An 18,977-nucleotide genomic window follows, 5' to 3' on the forward strand; every position below is an offset into this window, starting at 1 on the left:
TTCCTGCAATTCCGGTCCTCTGAACTAATACAAAAAGGCAGGCTGCAATCTGTTTTTATGATCCACACAAAAACCATTGATTTAATTTGTATTTGCATTTTGTAGCCGAAGTTTGGATTTGATTTAAGTATGTTGTGTATTAAGCCACACTGCTTACTTGCACTATTATGGTTCTCTACAGTAAAAGTGAATAATCAACTGATGGTAATTCTGTCTAGTATCAAGAATGTAGATACAAAGAACTGTGATCAGATGTTTCTCTTTTTTTTCTATTCCTGTCAGCAAGCAGTTGGATGAAAGTTAGGTTGATATTCCAATTAATTAGTTTTGTCTATCCATGTTCTTGTTTCTTTTTCACTCCACACAAAGCAATTCTACAAAATATATAATAAAATATAAGAGCAAACAGAAATGGAATTTATGGGTCCTCTGGTGTAGAATTACTCTATATGAGTCCATATATAGGATTTTAATAAATGTATATGTCTAGTTCTTTCTATGTCCAACCTCTTGTTAATTCATCTAATAAATATTAAGGCTATGAGGAACTATTAAGATTCTCTCCTCCACAATACAGGACATTGTACATTACCCAGTAATTTTCTGTATTAAAAACCAAATCCTCAAATTGTCTTAGGACAATATACTTATCAAACTTCTGTGTACCTGTTGCAGGGCACTAAGGTGCCTGCTCCTTTAAGAGTAGAAACTACCTGGTGAGAGGGCCTTAAGAGTCGGACAGAAACCCCACAGGTGCCGGTTACTCTGGCAGCAGGCTAACAAGGGAATTAGCCTGCACCTGCCCCCACTCAGCTGACCAGAAGAAGGCAGGGCCCTGGGATGAGACCAGTAGGAGTCAGTTCTTTGGCAGCAGCTGGGGGAAGGAGTCTCTAGGGAGGAATTGCCTAGAGAGGCTGTGGCTGCCTGGTATGTGGCACTTGGGGCTAATGGGGCTTCAGAAGCTCATCAGGTACCCTGGCCTGCAAGGCACTTAATGCTGGGGCGGAGTTTGACCTTTTCAAAGAGACAGAGCACATGTTATGGCTCAAGGGCTCATATTTTAACTGCTGTTTATATACTGGTATATTGGGCTGAGGCTGTTGGGGAAGGAGGAGGCCTCATTGAGGGCCTACTACAGTATGGGGACCCCAGCGCCAGGGGTTGTGGTGACGAAAGGGGTGTGCAGACCCCAGCACCAGGGGGTGCAGAGCCAGGGCTGTGGAGAGCCTAGTGATGACTGAAGGTCAAGCTAAACTAAGGCCTCAGAGGGGCAATGTGTGAATGCCATCTGCGAGGCTTGGGGCATGGTAAAGAGATGATTTTGGAGCCACGCACCTAGCCCATGAGGCTGAGGGTGTCCCATGAGGTATCCGTTTTATAGCGGGACCCAAGAGGGGTCCAAGAACCCACAGGGTTTAGTGGGGTCCATCAGGACTATCCAAATACAAACTTGTGGGCAGCCTCCCTATTTATCATAATTGCCAGCAAGATGTGGCAGGGGAGAAAAAGGGTTTCATTGGGCAGGATTGGCACAGTCAAGGAGACCTAGGGGTATCAGAGCCATCCCTGGGGACCCCATCCTATGACAGTACCTAAATAGGACTTAAGTGGAACATATGCAATTAAGTCATAACCAGCAATCCAAGTAAATTCTGCTTAGTAACCCCCAAACAAATCTGTGCAGTTATGTTTTTTCTTTCTTTCTTGCCTGAAAATATCCCTAGAAACCTAGACTTGGGTTCCTTTATGGTTTCGGAAAAGATCTAAATTAGCCACTTAGGTGCCTCACTCCTGCCTAAACCCCTTTGCCTACGAAGTTTCATTCCCTCTTGCATGGACTCCATCTGGTCTTCTACCTAATATTTTGGAGCAAGAGCTCTCAAAATGGCTGATTACTCGATAAGTTTTTCTAAGTGAAGGTTCTCTCTTCTGTTCTATAGTATGATTTGCTATCCTTCATTGCTTGAACTTTTCCAGTTGTCTTTACATTTGCAGTGACCAAAATTTATACGAAGGGAAGATGTAGTCCTTTAGCATTCATTTTCCCTAAACTATTGCTTAGCCCTCGGTCAAAAACATAGAGTAGATTGTTCTCTCAGCAGTTTTATTTGTTTGCTTTGAAATACACATTCCCAGAGGTCACACCTGAATGTTAGCTCTGGCAGCAGCAAGATTAACAAAAGCTGATAAATTCAAGCAATGAAGACTTTCAAACCTTAAAACATAACATTTAAAAAGGAATTAAAACTGATTATTTCCACAGTGCACAATCATGGCCATCAGTGTAAAAAAGCTATTGAGGTCAATTATGATCTTTCATACCATCTGAAAATAAGCAGTTTTGTAATGTCTCTGACATACAAGTCAGACCCTTAGCATCTCTTCTTAATGAATTTAAAGCAATTGCCCTAACTCTGAGTTCACATTCTGAAAATCTTCAACTTTGCTGCCAGCTAAGGAGAGTTTTTGATAGCATCAGGCCAAAGCATCTTTGAGATTTTTCTCTGACTGCCAAAAAACTAATACTCCCCATTAACAGCATGCACACCTGGCCTGACTTTCAGAAGTGCTGAGCCTCCAGAACTCCAGATGTAAGCAATGGGAGCTCAGCACTTGTGCAAATAAGGCCCACAAGGCAGAATACTGCATACAGAATCAGTGATGGTCTATTTTAAGGTGCCTACTGTGGGATGTACTGAAATGTTATATGTTTTAACAGAAAAACAAATATGAGGATATTTATATTTTTCATATTGATGAGCTACTTTCAATCAGATTCTGTGCTGTGCATCTAAGACTGGTTCACAGCTTGTTTAGACTTGAGGCCCCCTTCCATAACTTTTCTTTAGCAGCACCCCATTTCCAGATGGTACAATCAGTAGCAACATATTTATGAATGGGCATTAAAATTTTTTTTTTAATGAAATCCCTTGCTTTATATTGGATCCTTTTATTGATTGATTGGTTGATTTTATTTGCTAAGATCATGAAAATAAAGCAGAAATCACACTGTTAAGTCAATATTACAGTTTAGAAATTATGGGTACATGAGAAGTCAGGAAATAAAAACACTTCAGGATCACAGTTACGTGGGTGCAGATGCTTTACATGTAGCTATCATACATAGCTACATGATCTGACTACAGCATAGGGTCCAATGCTTGCAGCACACTTGTGCCAAACTGAAACCTCATTTCCTTACCTACCAGTGCAAACTTGTTTGGAAAGTGGGCTGACCACTGGCTCCCTCTGGGGCAGCAGGCCCAACATGGCTCTACACCTGCAACCAGCTAGGTCCTGTGCAGGCCGTGCTATGTCTTCCCACACCTTGTTTCTGTGCCCTCCTGCTGCTCACTCTGCAGCTACCATTTCTCCCTGTGCTGCTTTCTAATGAACCGCTGCAACTCATTCTTCATTGGATTGTCCTCCCCTCCATGGGCACCAGGGGCTGCCAGCATCATCTGGCCAAAGCCAGACCAACTCAGCTGGCCTCTCCCCACCATGAGCAGTATAAAGAAATCCCCTCCTCCTCTCTGCCCCTCATTTGGGTCAGCCCAGATGAATCCTCTCTCTCCTGGTTTTCTTCTTGGTGCAGGCGGGTCTATCAAGTGACCTGGCCAGATGAATTCCAAGGGGGAGGGGGAAGCACTCTTTTCCTTCTGGCAGGCATTTTGAAAGCAGCAAGCAAATGCCCCAGGCTTCTGCCTGGAGATTTTCTGTAAGTAAAAACCTGGAAACTAGCCAGGAGTTAGGAAATATGTGTAGGCCAGTTGCTTCTTAATAGGATCACGGTTTCCAATTTCTGTACAGACTCATGTTGCTTATGTTTGTTCAAAGTGTATTCTGACTTCCTTGTACTACACCCCTCCCTCCCCCAATTAATAAAGGTGTCGGGTTACAGCTTGCTTTGCTGTGCTACTGAGGAGTGAGGGAGAAAGTTCTTCCGCTCCCAGCTTGGCCAGCGGAGTTTGTCTTTTTATTTTTCTTCAGTTCTAACTGATGCTATTTTGAGACACTTCAGGCTAAAGAAGCACACAGAAATATTATTGTGGGCAAAGTAGCCCCAAGGTTTGCAGAGACTGTGTCCTGGGCTGCACAGAGCTCTACCAGAGATAAGTGCCTGGGTGGTGGCAGCGTTACCCCAGGCTTGCAGGTGTTCTCCAGGAAACAGGACAGTTGGCTGTAGGCTCCCTGAGAGAGACTCCTAAAGTGTGGTTTTGGGCCTGGCACAGTGAGGTGGGTGGCTCAGCATAGTAGCGCCCCCTACTGTGCACGCCACAAGCAGCTCCATCTGACTATCGTAGGAGGTAGGGACATGCCACACTGGGTTGCTTCCAGGAGGCAGGCTTAAAAGCATATTGCAGCAGTCCATAAGACCACAGGACCCTAGTTGTATTGCTGATCTAAGAGGTGCAACCCAGAGCTCATGAACCTGCAGGAGATCAGACTGGGGCAGCTTTACATCCTTCTGATTGTGGGCTGCTTTGGAGCCTGAGTGGTAGTCTCAGCTGTTGTACTGGTCTGGGATTAGTAACACACTACACTAAAGCCCAGCTCCTCTCAACTCCACCTCAACAGTCCTCTTGGCTAGGGTAGATAATGTGAGCTAATGTAGTGTCATTTTGTAACAGTTTTCAAGTGAGCAAAGCAAACACCACTGAATAAATGAAGTGAAAAAAAAAAAGAGTAATAAAATGAAGTTTTTTCCAGTGGATCCTGTGATACATTTATAAAGTCTGCAAGTATGGTTATTTGTGCTCCTTTGGTTCTCTCAGATGTTCTTTATGGGAGGTGGTGCAAAACTTGAGTTTAGGCTACTGACATTTTAATCCCTGAAAATTATCCATGGGCCTTATAATTAGGGCTATCAATTAATGGCTGTTAACATGCACAATTAATGCATTAATTGGTTCTTGCGTTAACTTTTTTAAACATTAATCATGCACATGGCTTTGGAGCCCGTGCCCAGGCTCCGCTCTGCTGCCATCATCACCACTTCTGGGCCACCTGGTGGGGCAGCGGTGGCAGTGCAGAAGCCCTCAGGGCAGCCTGGGCATACTCACAGAGATGGATGCAGACATACAGACACATGCAAGCAGCCACAGCTTGCATGCAGCCAGGAATGCAGCCCAGTGGCATGCAGAGCAGTGCCCAGCAGGGACATCTATGGAGGGGAAGGTGTGGTGGGTGCAGATTGAGGCCCCCATGGTGGAGGAGGGAGTGGGGCAGGAGCTGGGGTGAATTGGTCCCCAGGGCTGGAGTGGGTCATGGGATGGAGGCATCCCATGACACCCTGTGGCTCCCTGCTGCTGTGCGCACCCCCAGGGGAGGATCAGGGAATGTGCCCCACAGATGTGTGTGTGGGGTGGAGGCAGGCTGCCCGCTGCCTGTTGGGGCTCTGCGCCTTGCTGCCACTGCCCCAGGAGCCACACCATGCCCCTTGCCTGCCTGGTGGCAGGAAACACAACATGGCATTGCATGGCTCCCAGGGCAAAGGTAGCAGGACACAGAGCCCCAGCTTACATTGGGCAGCCTTCCTCTGCCCTGTGTACAAATCCAGGGGGCACATGCCCCCCATACCTCCCCCAGGGTTGTGTGCAGTGGCAGGGAGACAGCCCCCCATCCCCAATGCCCCTGGATGAGCCACCTGTGGCTCGGCCCCATGACCCACCCTGGCCCCAGGGCCCCATTCACCCTAGCCCCTGCCCCTGCCCCACTCCCTTCCTCACTGTGGGGGCCTCAATCTGCCACCCTTCTCCTTCCCTTTCTCTCCACCCCTTCCACAGACTTGCTTACTGGGAACTGCCCTCCCCCAAACCCACAGCCCCCCACCCCCAACCATACAAAGTACCTGCATAATTTTGCATAATTTTGAGTTTTTCTGCACATAACTTTGAGTTATTAGCTGTTCAATTCAAATCATGATTAATTGCAACTAACTTTTTAATCATGCAACTAATCACTATCAGATTTTTTTCATAGTTTGACAGCCCTATTTATGTGTTTTTATTTTCAAGTACATTGGCAATTTTGATGGGATGGGTAGCCACAATTAAACCATGATTTGTGCCTGCACTAAAGGTTAGGCCCTCTCATCTGCAGCTGTCACTGAGGTCAAAAGACATCAAAAATACTGAGTTGATTCAGACTGTTTTGTCAAAAAAGTATAGCATTGAAGCCAATGCTAGTCATGCATTTCAGCTCTTGTTATATTGATGCTTATGAACCTGGCCTCTTAAGTAGCCTATTGAGAACATTTGAATTGCATGGGTCAGGATTGATGGCACTCTTCCATTTTTAAACTACTTCAGTTGTGTGGGTGGGGCCTATACAACTAGGTTCAAAACAGTTTTATAAAATGAATAATTCTTCAATCAAATCATGTTAATACAAATAAACTATGACCAAATGTAGCAAAACATTCCATATGGCCCTAAAATTTGGCCCTAAAATAATATTTGGAAAGACTTTGACTCTATTAGCAAACCCAATGGAAAAACTAAGAAACCACATGATTCTTATGCCAGTCACACATAAGGAATGCATTTATAGTGGGATATTTTTCCTAGAGAAGGTTTGATTTCAGGGGTGTGCTCATACCCTAGATATGTTTGTGCACTAGAATCATAACTAATTTGATCACTAGACAAAAGTAAAGCTGCATCTAAAGAAAAGAGACAGTAAAGTGAAATATGAATAAAGAGAAAAATCCCAGAAATTTGGAAAGGAATGGATTTGATCAAGCTTGCAATGCACATCAAAAGGAAAAGCTTAGTACTGAAACACATAAGAAAAAATAGCTGAAACCTCCTCCTAGTATTTGTTGGAGAGTTAACAGCCTTTCAGTTGCCTCCATCTTGAGTAGGCAGAACATCAGATATTTATTCTTACTAGGTACATTTTCTTTACATGTAGAATTGCTATGTAAATAAGAAACAAATATATAACAGCATTTAAAATGGGACATTTGTAGTTTGTCCCATTAATGTTGTTAACTTATATTGTAAACTTACACAACACTTTCCAAATAAATAAGATGCATTGCCTGCCACAAACAGTCCAATTATAAAGTTCATATGTTTTATGTAGTTCAAAGTTCCATCTTGTCTGTGATCCCATAGATGGCACATAGTTGCCAAGATAACCAGTGTTTCTGTAATAAATATATAACCATTCTGGTGAAATGAGAACATTATACTATTTATGCCTTTTTTTACCACATAGTCACAAGTCTGGATGCCTTGAAATTGCAGCTGAGGCACCTGAACTTATGTATTTATTATTTACCTCTTATCTTTCTTTGACAGTCTCATGTTCTAACTTTATCCATCCTGCAGCCCGATTCAGAGAGGTGCAGTAATGACATGCCATTCTATTCACACCCACAGGACATTTGTATGTGAAAGCAAAGTAGAAACAGATGTTTGAAATGAGTGAGAAGTGCTTGCCAAGGCGCTAAATCTTTCTCAATTCATTGTTGAAAATGAAATTCATGAATGCAGCAGGAAAGAGGACACCACTGAGACTTCTCACTCATGTTGAATCAGGCTGTCTTACAGTTTCAAAATTATCTCACCTCTCTCTTGGTTAATGGAAAAAGAAAATTGACCTTCAGTTTTTTATATTCTAATTTATTTAATTGTTTTCCTATTTACTGTTTGTATAGAAGCAAATTGTCAACTGTTGGTGCCTATATTCTGTAAAAACAAAACAAAACAAAACGTGTATTGTAACAGGGACCCCTAACCCTTATTATTGACTGTAGGGTGAAAGTTGGAGTGAGACGGACAGCAGAGTTGTAAGCTTGCTAGTAGAGTGTAGGCTGCAGGGGTAGACCACAAGGAGCTGAGCAGTAAGCATGCCAATTAGGAAGGAGAAATGTTTGTGACCCATTAGGGAAGGAGTAGTAAACCTGCTAATTAGTAAAGGAGCAACCTGTGAGTCCCATTAGGGAAAGGAGGCAGGGAGGGGGTGGAGAGTGAGTGCTGGGGTGGAGCCAGGTAGAGGATTTAAACAGAACTCCTAGGGCACGTGTAGACGAAACGGGGGCCCTAAATTGAAGTGGTGTATTTTAAAAAAAAAAATAATGCTTCAGTTTAGGGCCAAGTAAACCCCCGTGTTGGCAGGGAGTGGGGATGAGCTGCCAGCGGGTGGAGTGGTCCCGGGGCTGTGGGGGGGGAGGGGACTGGTGCTTCCCTTCGTGGCAGCGGCAGTCCCCTCCCCCCCCAGCAGGCACCTGGCTCAAACCCCCCCAGTCAGGTATGTCTAGCCTCTTCTTAAACACCCCAAGGTAAGGGAGAGCACCACCTCCCTTAGAAGCCCATTCTAGATTTTGGTAACTCTTACCACAAAGAAGTTTTTCCTGATGTCTAACCTAAATCTGCTCTCCATGGCAGATTTGGGGCCATTGTTCCTAGTTACTCCAAGGGGTGCCCTGGTAAACAAAGCATCTCCTATTCCTTGCTCTCCCCCCAGGATGAATTTGTAGGTGGCCACAAGATCACCTCTCAGCCTTCTCTTGCAGAGGCTGAAGAGATCCCGGGTCCTCAATCTGTCTTTGTAGGACTTTGCCTGCAGGCCCCAAACCATACGAGTGGCCCTTCTCTGAACCCTCTTGAGGTTGTCCACATCCCTCTTGAAGTGTGGCACCCAAAACTGGATGCAGTACTCCAACTGCGGCCTGACCAATGCTGCATAAAGGGGAAGTATCACCTCCTTGGACCAGTTTGTCATGCACCTGCTAATGCATGATAAAGTGCAGTTAGCTTTACTGATCACTTTGTCCCATTGATGACTCATGTTCATCTTGGAGTCAACAGTGATTCCAAGATCCCTTTCTGCTGCTGTGCCTTACAGGACTTGGTCCCGACTACAGGGGATGAGTTGGTGGGGGATCTACTGATGCAAGGTAACCTAGGGAACAGTGACCATCACTTGATTGAATTCACTATCCAGCATAGGGTGGGAAGGATAACCAGTAGGGCAGAAGTGCTAGACCTCAGAAAGGCTAACTTCAGTGTCCTCAGGATATTAGTGAGGCACTGAAGAACAGGAGAATTGTTGAGATGGGAGTCTAGGAAGAGTGGTCATTCCTAAAGGGAGCAGTCCTATGGGCACAGAAGGAGACAATCTCCTTGCACAGGAAAGGGGGCAAAGGGGCCACAAAACCCTCATGGCTGAACAGGAAACCCTCATGTCTTTCCATATCTAGGAAAGCCTTGGTGCAAAAAAAGAGGCGTATAAGCTGTGGAAGCAGGGGGTAGCTACCAAGGTGGAGTATACCTACTTGGCCAACACTTGCAGGGAGGCAGTCAGAAAGGCCAAAACAGAAATGGAACATAGGCTGGCAACAAAAAGACAACAAAAAGTCCTCCTTCAGGTATATAGGGAGCAAAAAGAATGTGCAGGAGCAATATACATCTTTCACAATCAAAATGGGATCAAAGGAGGGGCAAATTGAGGTATTGTGGGCCAGAATACAAGGGGGTTGGGGTGAAAGGGACTTGGTAGTGGGGGGTCTACTACAGGCTCCCACATCTGGAGGAGGAGTTGGACCTGGAATTCTCCAGACAGCTCTCAGATGCTATACGGTCAAGGGACATGGTTGTTATGAGTGACCTAAATTACCCAGACATCTGCTGGGAGGAGTAGTCAGCTAGATCCAGCCATTCATGTAGGTTCTTAACCTGCATACAGGACCTTTACCTAACGCAGAAGCAATATGATCCCACTAGGGGTCTCAAGCAGGGCACACATGCCACCCAACCAAAGTTTCAACAGTAAGTAATTAATAGTAATCCCACTCAACAACGAGGAAGGGTGAACAACAACAGCTATATTACAATACAACCAAGGAACAATAAACAATAACAAAGTACAATGGAAACAACAATAAATCAATAGCCAACAAATGAGAAGAACACAAAAAACTCCTGTAGCTGGTGTTAGAGAGCAATGTTGCCTCCTCACATTTATCACCGCTGACAAGCAGCCTCTCACTCACTCCATACACTCAGGAATATTGGCCTCACGGGCCCTCACCTGATGCACCATACACCACACACACTGAGGGGAGCGACCACCCTGGTCCACACCACTCAGACACATGCCAATTGATCACTCTGTCCCTAGCACAAATGAGCAAGACACTTACACACACTGGGTACAGTGACCCCTCCTCAAGTCGGCGCCCACAGGGCAACCACACCAACAGTACACTCTCACAGTCAATCACAATGAGGTATTGACTGCCTGGGTCCTCACTCACACTGATCCACTCAATTGCACATCGATCACCTGCCCTGCTGAGGAGACACACACGCACCCACACAAATTTGTCACTCACGTAGCTGGAAGACAAGGACCTGGCCCTTCTCAGTCCTGTCCCTTTTATTCTCTTAGTGACAGACAGCTGTCACTCATTCTCAGGGTTCAGATTGTACTTTGACTCTTGGGGGGATCTGCAAAAAAAATGGGGCTGCCAATCACAATGACCTAATAAAATCAGGGACCCCCCAAGTTTTGAGTTTCAAATCTTACAGGGGGGTTCTTGTCTCTTTTGGGGGGGGCTGAGCCCCCCCCCCTCCCCGGTCAAGCTCCCCCATAATTCGAACCCTGCTCACTCTCACAACCAATCAAAATGTGCATGGGTTTCAGTCACCTCTGCACTCCTCACTTTCCTTCTGCACACAGCACTTAATTCAGCAGGCAGCTCTTACCTCAGGTAAATTTCCTGCCCAAAGTATATGATGTAACTATGTACACTGCGCATGCTCTGTAGGTGACAGTAGGTCAGTGACATCTCTGAGGTAGAAAGCTCAGATGCTCTGGAACCACCACACCCCTAGTCAACCCGCGCATGCTTCGGAGGGAGTGAAGGTCAGGAATCCATCTTCAGCACTGCCAGCTAGTTTAAAGTCACCAACAGACCGGAGAATCCAGGCCCAAACTTTTTTCACACCTGTAAAATATTAGGTTTTCTTTTTCTTACTCTTCTTGCCCATACTAGAAAGATGCATTCACAGGAATGAGAGTCCTAGGTGTTGCCAGTAGGAACAGGGAAGTGATTCTTCCTCTCTATTCAGCACTGGTGAGAACCACGTTTGCAGTACTGTGTTCAGTTTTGGGCACCCCACTACAGAAAGGATGTGGAGAAATTGGAAAGCGTCTAGTGCAGGGCAACAAAAATGGTGAGGGGGCTGGGGCATATGACTTGAGGAGAGGCTGATGGAACTGGGCTTATTTAGTCCAGAAAAGATAAGACTGAGGGGGATCTTAATAGCAGCCTTCAAATACCTGAAGGAGGGTTCGAGAGAGGATGGAGCTAGACTCTTCTCAGTGGTGGCAGTGACAGAACAAGGAGCAACAGTCTCAAGTTGAAGTAAGGGAAGTTTAGGTTAGATATTAGGATGAATTTTCTCACTAGGAGGGCAATAAAACACTGGAATAGGTTACCCAGAGAGGTGGTAGAAGCTCCATCCTTGGAGGGTTTCAAGACCCAGCTGGACAAAGCCTTGGCTGGGATGATCTAGTTGGGGACGGTCCTGCTTTGAGCAGGGGGTTGGACTAGACGACCTCCTGAGGTCCCTTTCAACCCTAATTTTCTATAATTGTCAAAGTTAACTTTCATATTAATGATGCCAATTATGAATGCATTGAGCAGCAGCACACCAATCTGATACAGTGGTGAAAAAGCTATTACCTATGATGAGAAACTGAAGACAAGTTCTTATTTTTAAAAAATCGCTTCTTTCTGTGGAATAGAATATTCATTTATTTCAACCCACACTCTACAGAAGTATCACCTACCAGGATAGAAATGAAAACACCACCAATATCCTAGCATTTTTTCCTGGATAAAACATTTTTATTTCTATGATTCAAAATGTGGTTATATCTCAAAGATACTATTCTGAAAATCTGGCAGTTTAAAAATACAATGTTACCTAACCAAAAGGAGCCTTTAGTTCAAAGGTTTCAGTTATAAAGCTTCAAGCCATGGAAAAGCACCTTTTAAAATGTGTATATAAATCTGGCTAGGGTATATCAAGAAAGGTATTAGTAACATTAAGGCAAAACAATAAGAAATAACTTGATTGCATTCGACAAGACAGTATTGTTAAATGTTTTGCTGACTTGAGCATCTTTCTTTCTCTAGTAAAATCAAGGTCCCATTGACTCTAACAGTCCAGAATCAGATCCTTAAGCTGCAAACAAGGTAAGATTTGGATGCCTGGGCTCTAGGTGGTGGTGCTCAACCTCTGACCTGTGGGACAGATATGGACTGCAAAGCCATGTCACCTGGCTTGTGATGGGGGAGCAGTGGCAGCATTAATTGCTGCTCTCTTGCTGCTAAATATCTAGACCCTGGGAACTCCTGCATCCCAGATGACATGGCTAGATCATGCCAGTACAGTGGGGCTGATGTGTGGGATCATTCCACCACCAGATCCAGTGCCCAGGGGCAGGCTGGAACATAGTCAAATCCAGCAGGTAGGGTTGGACTGCCACAAACCTGGATTGGGATGTAGGGTTGGACTGCCACAAGCCTGGAGACTGGGCCTGTGCCCCTTGGCCATTTCATGGGACTGGAAAATTGAGTGTCACTTCTCTAGAAAAACTGAGATTCTGATCTCAACTATCAGTGACCGCTGTGTGAATCCTATTGACTTTACTGGGTGAATAAAGCAACTTGGATTTGGTCCAGTGTGTATCATTATATGAGGACTTTAAGGACTTGTTACGTGGCTTTACATTTAATCCAAAACAATGTTTTGGGAGATTATTGCTTTTAATGATCTTGTATCTAAATTTTGTCTGGAAGTGAAGAAAGAAAGAGAAATTGAAAGAATACATAAGATATTGCCCATCTCTTTAAAATAGTTCTATGTTTTTAATAGTATGTGCATTTAATTTTTATGTGATATATTATATGCAATAGGTGCTTATTTTGACCAAACTGTGACCCGCAAAGCCATGATAAGTAGCTTGTTGAATTCATGACCTCTCTCCCCATTTTTTATTACAATCTTTCTTGATGAGAAAGGAATATGGTGTTCCTCAAGAAATTTTAAGGCATGAAAGTGGTTTGCTGATTTGAGAAATATGTGAACTGCTGGACTAGGCAATACATTTATAGACAAGATCTGTTTTACTAAAATGTATGAAAGTTCTCATTCCACAGGGGCAATGTGCTGTAAAATTCGATTTTAATGAAGCATTTAATTTGGCACTTAAGAAAATGTGCTGTAGGGATAAAAACTAAGAGGTACTGCACTCTTTTGTCTTAAATGAGAGCTTTGGGTGCTCAGAACTTTGTGTATACCTGGGAATTTTCAGTGGCAAAGTAATAATTCCTCTATCAGTCTTTTAAAGTGTTTTTTAAAAAAAGAAATAGTTCATACTCTAACTTGTAAAACCCTTTAAAGGCTAAATTTTCAAAAATAAGTAAATTGAGTCAAACTGAAAGCTTCTGTGGGCTTACAGCTCTTATTCAATTTAATTGCAATTGTAAACTGTCCTCATCTGAAGATATTCTTCTGATGATCTGAAAATAGTCTGTGCTATAAGATGTGTTTGGACAATGTGCATGTAAGAATATAACTGTATGGGGGAAAAAAGGATATTACTTTAGTAAGTACTTCAGAGTACAAGAATTCTTACCATATAAGTCTATCCTTATGTGCTTGCATGCGTTTGGCATGCACATTGCCTGTTTACACAAGTGCGCACAGGTTTTATGTACAGTTGGTACAGCAAAAGCTGTGTTAACCGGCATTTTATTAGCCAAAAAACTCTATTAACTGGCATCTGAGGGACACAGCAAAAGCGAAACCAGAAGTACCACTAGGGGGGGACTTCCCGTTTTGCCACAGCGATCTGAGTTTTAATTTGCCACTTCTTCAGCCCAGCATCCTAATTGGTATATGTTGGTAATCTTAGCACAGAAATGCAGGATTGAATGCACAAGAGGTTTGAATTAATTTCTCAACAAAAATCGTGTCTCCAGAACAAGATTGAAACATCAAAGGAAAGTGTAAAGAAACTTGAACTACTGCCATTTGATATGTCTTACATATAAAAATCTGTTTCATTCCTATAGTACTGAAATTTAGTTACTTTGGGCCACAATAACAGCCTAGCACAAATATGGATTCCTCTAACTGGAACCTTTTGTAAACATTCCTTGTCCCGTTTCTGTAGCATGAATCAGGCTTAGACATTCTATATTTTGGAATAGTCATCCGAAATGATTTAACAATGGCACATCCTGTTGCTCCTAGACTATGAATTCAGCAAAACTAAATCCAGATCTCAAGATTCATGTGTTTTCCATTCCTTGGTCACCTATTTACAAATTACTTGTTTGTCATAAATCAAAAACAAGAATTTAATAGGCAGATATCATGTTGCAAGTGCAATCTTTACTTCTATGCACTACTAGCATCATATTAAAAACAATAAAAAGCTCTATTATAAGGGTGGGAGGAAAAGTCTTCTTTATAATAAAAGGATGGCAAGGGCACAATTAACACATTTACTGCCAATAGAGTGATTGTGGGAATCTATCTAACTTTAAAACATTTCTTTGGAAATAAGGCTCTGTACTAAATCAAGACAATGATCTCTGACTATTCAGAGCTCCTTCTTTAGTTTGCATACTGTACTTATTTGCTTAGATATCTTACCTCCTAACCTCTGTGTGAGAAAAATTCAGTTTTGCATGGTCACTAAATAGTGTGCTCAGTTTTCATGCAATGACTATAAGACTACCCATTTACATTTGGAAAAAATTTTTCTTAGCAAGCTTTTAGGTTTAAAAACCCTTCATCAGGCTGAGGAAGCCTCTGAAGTTGGTGTGTGCTCTTCCTGGATGGAATGAATTGTAAAGAAGCCAGAGGCTGGGCTGGTATGTATGCAAGACAGGCAGTCAGTAAAGATGTAAATTGAGGAGTGAGTGAGTGAGACAGGATAGGGGTGGGGAGGGGGCGAAAGTAAAGGGGGATCACAGCATTCACGAAGCCGCCTGCTACCTAGAGGTATGTAGAAAAAACATTAAAAGTACTGTCTATGTCTGAATCGCCAGATCTTTCCAAATCTCTGCGAATCGATTCGGAGACTTCCGATTCGATTCAAAGAGATTAAAGGGTCCTCTGATTCAATTAGGATTCAGAGATTCAGCCACCGAACTGGGCCAAATCTCCACCAAATCAAATCAAGGACCAAAGCTTCATAAAGCCCTAATTTAAACCTGAAACATTACAATGTAACCACAGTCTGTCATAACCCTGAATTAGGGATCTGTAACCAAAACCGTATGGCTGCCACCTTTCCTGCTTTCAAGCATAGTCTGGTAGTTATAGAGAATTGGGGCCCTTAAGTAAGAGTTTGAAAAATAGCAGCTAATCATCCATTGAGGAACTTTGGAGCAATTACATATTGTCTTACTTTCTGTTCTGCCTTTGGGAATTCCTCAGATGACCTCAAATAAGAGAGAATCTGTATTTCTTTGGTGTTGCTTGCTGGTATTGTTAAGGATGGGGATGCCGCTAGGAGCTGTGTTACTGGTCCTATGCCAGGTGTTCTTTAATCTGAAGAGGCAGCTTTGTCCAAGTCTAAAGAAACCTGTATCCCAGGTGAAGGTTCAGTCTTCTTTCCTGTAGGAAAAATGTTGGAAGGTCTTGGTTTCATCATGATGCTGAATGGGGGGGGGGAAAAAATGGCAAAACCTTTGGTCAGACAAGAAAGGCATTTCCCACTCAGCTTTCCTAATGGTTCTATGAATCCAGACTCTCTACTAGTGATTCAGCATCAACCCACAAAGGTGAGAAAAGGATGATTGGATCTTGGAACAGCCTTTTCTGTCATTTTCTTAGCTTCTATTGAGATTTGTGCACTTCTTGCACAGACATCAATATGGATTCACATTTTAGAGGCATGGGCTCCTGTTCCCAGATACTTTTCAAAGTTACTCAGTTTAGGAGGGTCAAGTTAGATATGTTAAAGATTAAATGTATCTAAAAAAGTGCAGAAACTGTTTTGCTTTTTCTAGCTAAATACTGTGTAGTCCTGGGAGTGTCAAGCTGTGTGTGATTTTATGGTGCCAGAAATTTGTTGGATCTGGAAGTGGAAACCTACTGTGAGCAGGCAAAGAAAACAGTGGCTTTACCAGAAAAAGAAAGGCCATACAAATCTTAATTAAATATCTGGAAAATGGCTCAGTAGAACTTACTTTATTTTAGATGTTAGCATTTCATTTATTACTGTGACTTAATTTTAAAGTTGTTTTATAACTGTATTGATAATGAAGGCTATGAAGAAAGTACACACCACGCACCTTGAAGCCCAAGGTTCTAAGATGAATATGTTTTTAACCCTTGGTATGCTAAAAAAGAAAAAAACTTTTAAGCTGGCTTTCACGTGATACCATGTTAAAGAAATCGCTTATTTTTGGCCAGATCTTGAGTGTTTCTAAATCAGCAGAGTTGCTGTTGAAATCAATTCACACCTGGCAGATGGTCCCTGGAGAACCCTCTGCTTGCTCTAAAATGCTTTGAAGCAGTGGTGAAGGAGCTATAATGGGCTTCCAACAGCCTCTACTCTTTGCTGTGCCCTGAATAAACTAGATACATTGGAGAAGCTGGCTTTTTGCCTAAATTTGCTGTTTGCAAACTTGCCGACTGTTCCAGACAAAGCAATTAAAATGGGAATTGGAATCCTCCTTGCTTTAGTATTCAAAGAGACTGGCATTTTGACTAATAGGAGTTCATTGTAAATCTTGTAAGAAGTTGATGCTAATCCGCTTTTGCAATACTATTGTTTTTAACTGGATTCTACAACTTTGATCTAAAACAAACCCAAACCTCTCTCATAATACATTATTAAAAATAATGTGATTAAAGGTAAGTGGGAAGGAACAGTCTTGAAATTAGTTATTAATGTAATTGTTAAATGAGAACATGGGAGAAGGTGGATTTACATGTCACATCAGCAGCACCTTTTAAACAAAAGTTCCCTTTCAATTCTACAGGTTAAGAAAAAACTTTCCCATGGACTAGATTTATAATATGATTGATTTTGCTTTTGGTAATAGCAATAAGTACTTGATTGTAACTCATCACTTCAGATACCATAGCTCTGCTTTGCTTCTTTTTTTTACCCTTTCCTTTAAAATGTGTACTGTCAACAATCCTGTTTTGTTTTTAATAAATTAGCTAAAAAATGCAAGCAGTTAAGTATAACAGAAGAAGAAATGATAAATAGGGAGGGAACAAATGCATGGGATATTTTACTTCCTGGTGGAGCTCCCTGGCATATTTGGAGGCAGTATAAATGTGCCTTCAGTTCTGACTGGCTTGAGACCTGGGTACTGCACAGTTAAGCTCCTTTGAAAGATTTTCCATATGTGATGATAGCAGGCTCTTTGTATTCTCTGATACAGGACAGTTGTAAATCCATTAGTTTCACTCTTCTGATATGTTTATAGCTGTGACTCAAGTAGCATGTCCCATATCGGTATGTTTTTAATATGTAATGTAGAAAGTAATCTGACTGAAAAGGGCAAATCATTGCCCTTGTAAAGACATGTTATTTCAAATCCACTCTGAGGTAGATGGGGTGCAGGCATTTGTTCAGGATCTCTTACACATTGTTATTCTACAAGCTGAGTGTAACTAAGCATAATACGTGGACCAAATTCAAAGTATCAGAAATATTTAAAGAATAATCTTTCCTTCTGGTTTGAGCACAGAGTCAAGTGATATACTAGTAAATCTCCAGACACTATTGAAGGCAATAAATGCTTTTATAATTTTAGTCTGAAAGACTTTGTATTATTCAGATTTGAGTCACTGAATGGTTAGTTCTTAAAATGTGTTTTAGAAAGTAATTTCCTTTTCTCTGATACACGAAAATAAAAATAGCTAGTCAGCCATTTGAATTCAGCTGACAGTATTCAGAGAGATGCCATGGCTTCCTAACTGGCCCCATGCTAGTTGTATGTGAAGTTTCAAAAAGGCGAAGGTCGAAAACATTCATTGCATGCCAATTCAGTTCCTCTTGGTGTATTGCAGATGTCAAACTAACTTGCTCTGTGGCTCAGATATGTTGTAGTGCTTTGCTTTTACTGTTTTTAGTTGATTATACTATTAGAGTTTTTCCATATTCTGCTACACTTAAACAACAAGCTATTAGAGCTTTGTTTTTTATGTTACCCATCTGACTCGCATAGCACGCGAAACAAATATTCAAACTTAGAATCTGTAGGAATATGCATTTTATCAATGCCAATGACAGTGTACTTTTTGCTTAAGTGGAAGGCATTGCCCATATCCTTTTTTAAAGCATCTTTCACCTTGAAAAGGGGTGTTCAACTCCTGACCTGTAGGCCAGATTCAGTCTACAAGGCTCCCCACAGACCCATTGGGAGCCCTACAAGCCATGGCCTTGTATATTGGGTCTGGCACGCAGGGAGGTACAGGGCTCAATCCCAGTGCATAGGGCCAGGTGGAAGTGGTATGGGACCCTGGGGCCTGATTCCCAGTGATCCCCACATGCAGCACTGAGAAGAGGTGGCATGGGGACTCAGAGCTCTGATCCCAGCACAGAAGTCCAACAAGTGGGGCAGGATGAAAGAGGTGTAGGGTTCTGGAGCCCCAGTCCCAGGGTACATGGATGGGTGGAGGTAGCGTGGGCTCCTGGGGCCCCAATTCCTGCATGTGGGGCCAGGAGAAGGTGGCACGGAGTTCCAGGGCCTTGATCCCTGATCTTGGCTCCTGGGGCCAAGTGGGAGCAGCACAGTCCAGGTACAGGCATGCAGTCCTGATCCTGGGGCATGGGGTCTAATCTGGTCCCACAGACCAGACCAGCACCACTTCATAGAATCATAGAAGTAGGGTCGGAAGGGACCTTCCAGATCTTCAGGTCCGACCCCCTGCCTGGGCAGGAAGAAAACTGGGCTCAAATGACCCCAGTCAGGT

The sequence above is a fragment of the Alligator sinensis genome, unplaced genomic scaffold (genome assembly GCF_000455745.1).
Source record: "Alligator sinensis unplaced genomic scaffold, ASM45574v1 scaffold436_1, whole genome shotgun sequence".
NCBI lineage: Eukaryota > Metazoa > Chordata > Crocodylia > Alligatoridae > Alligator > Alligator sinensis.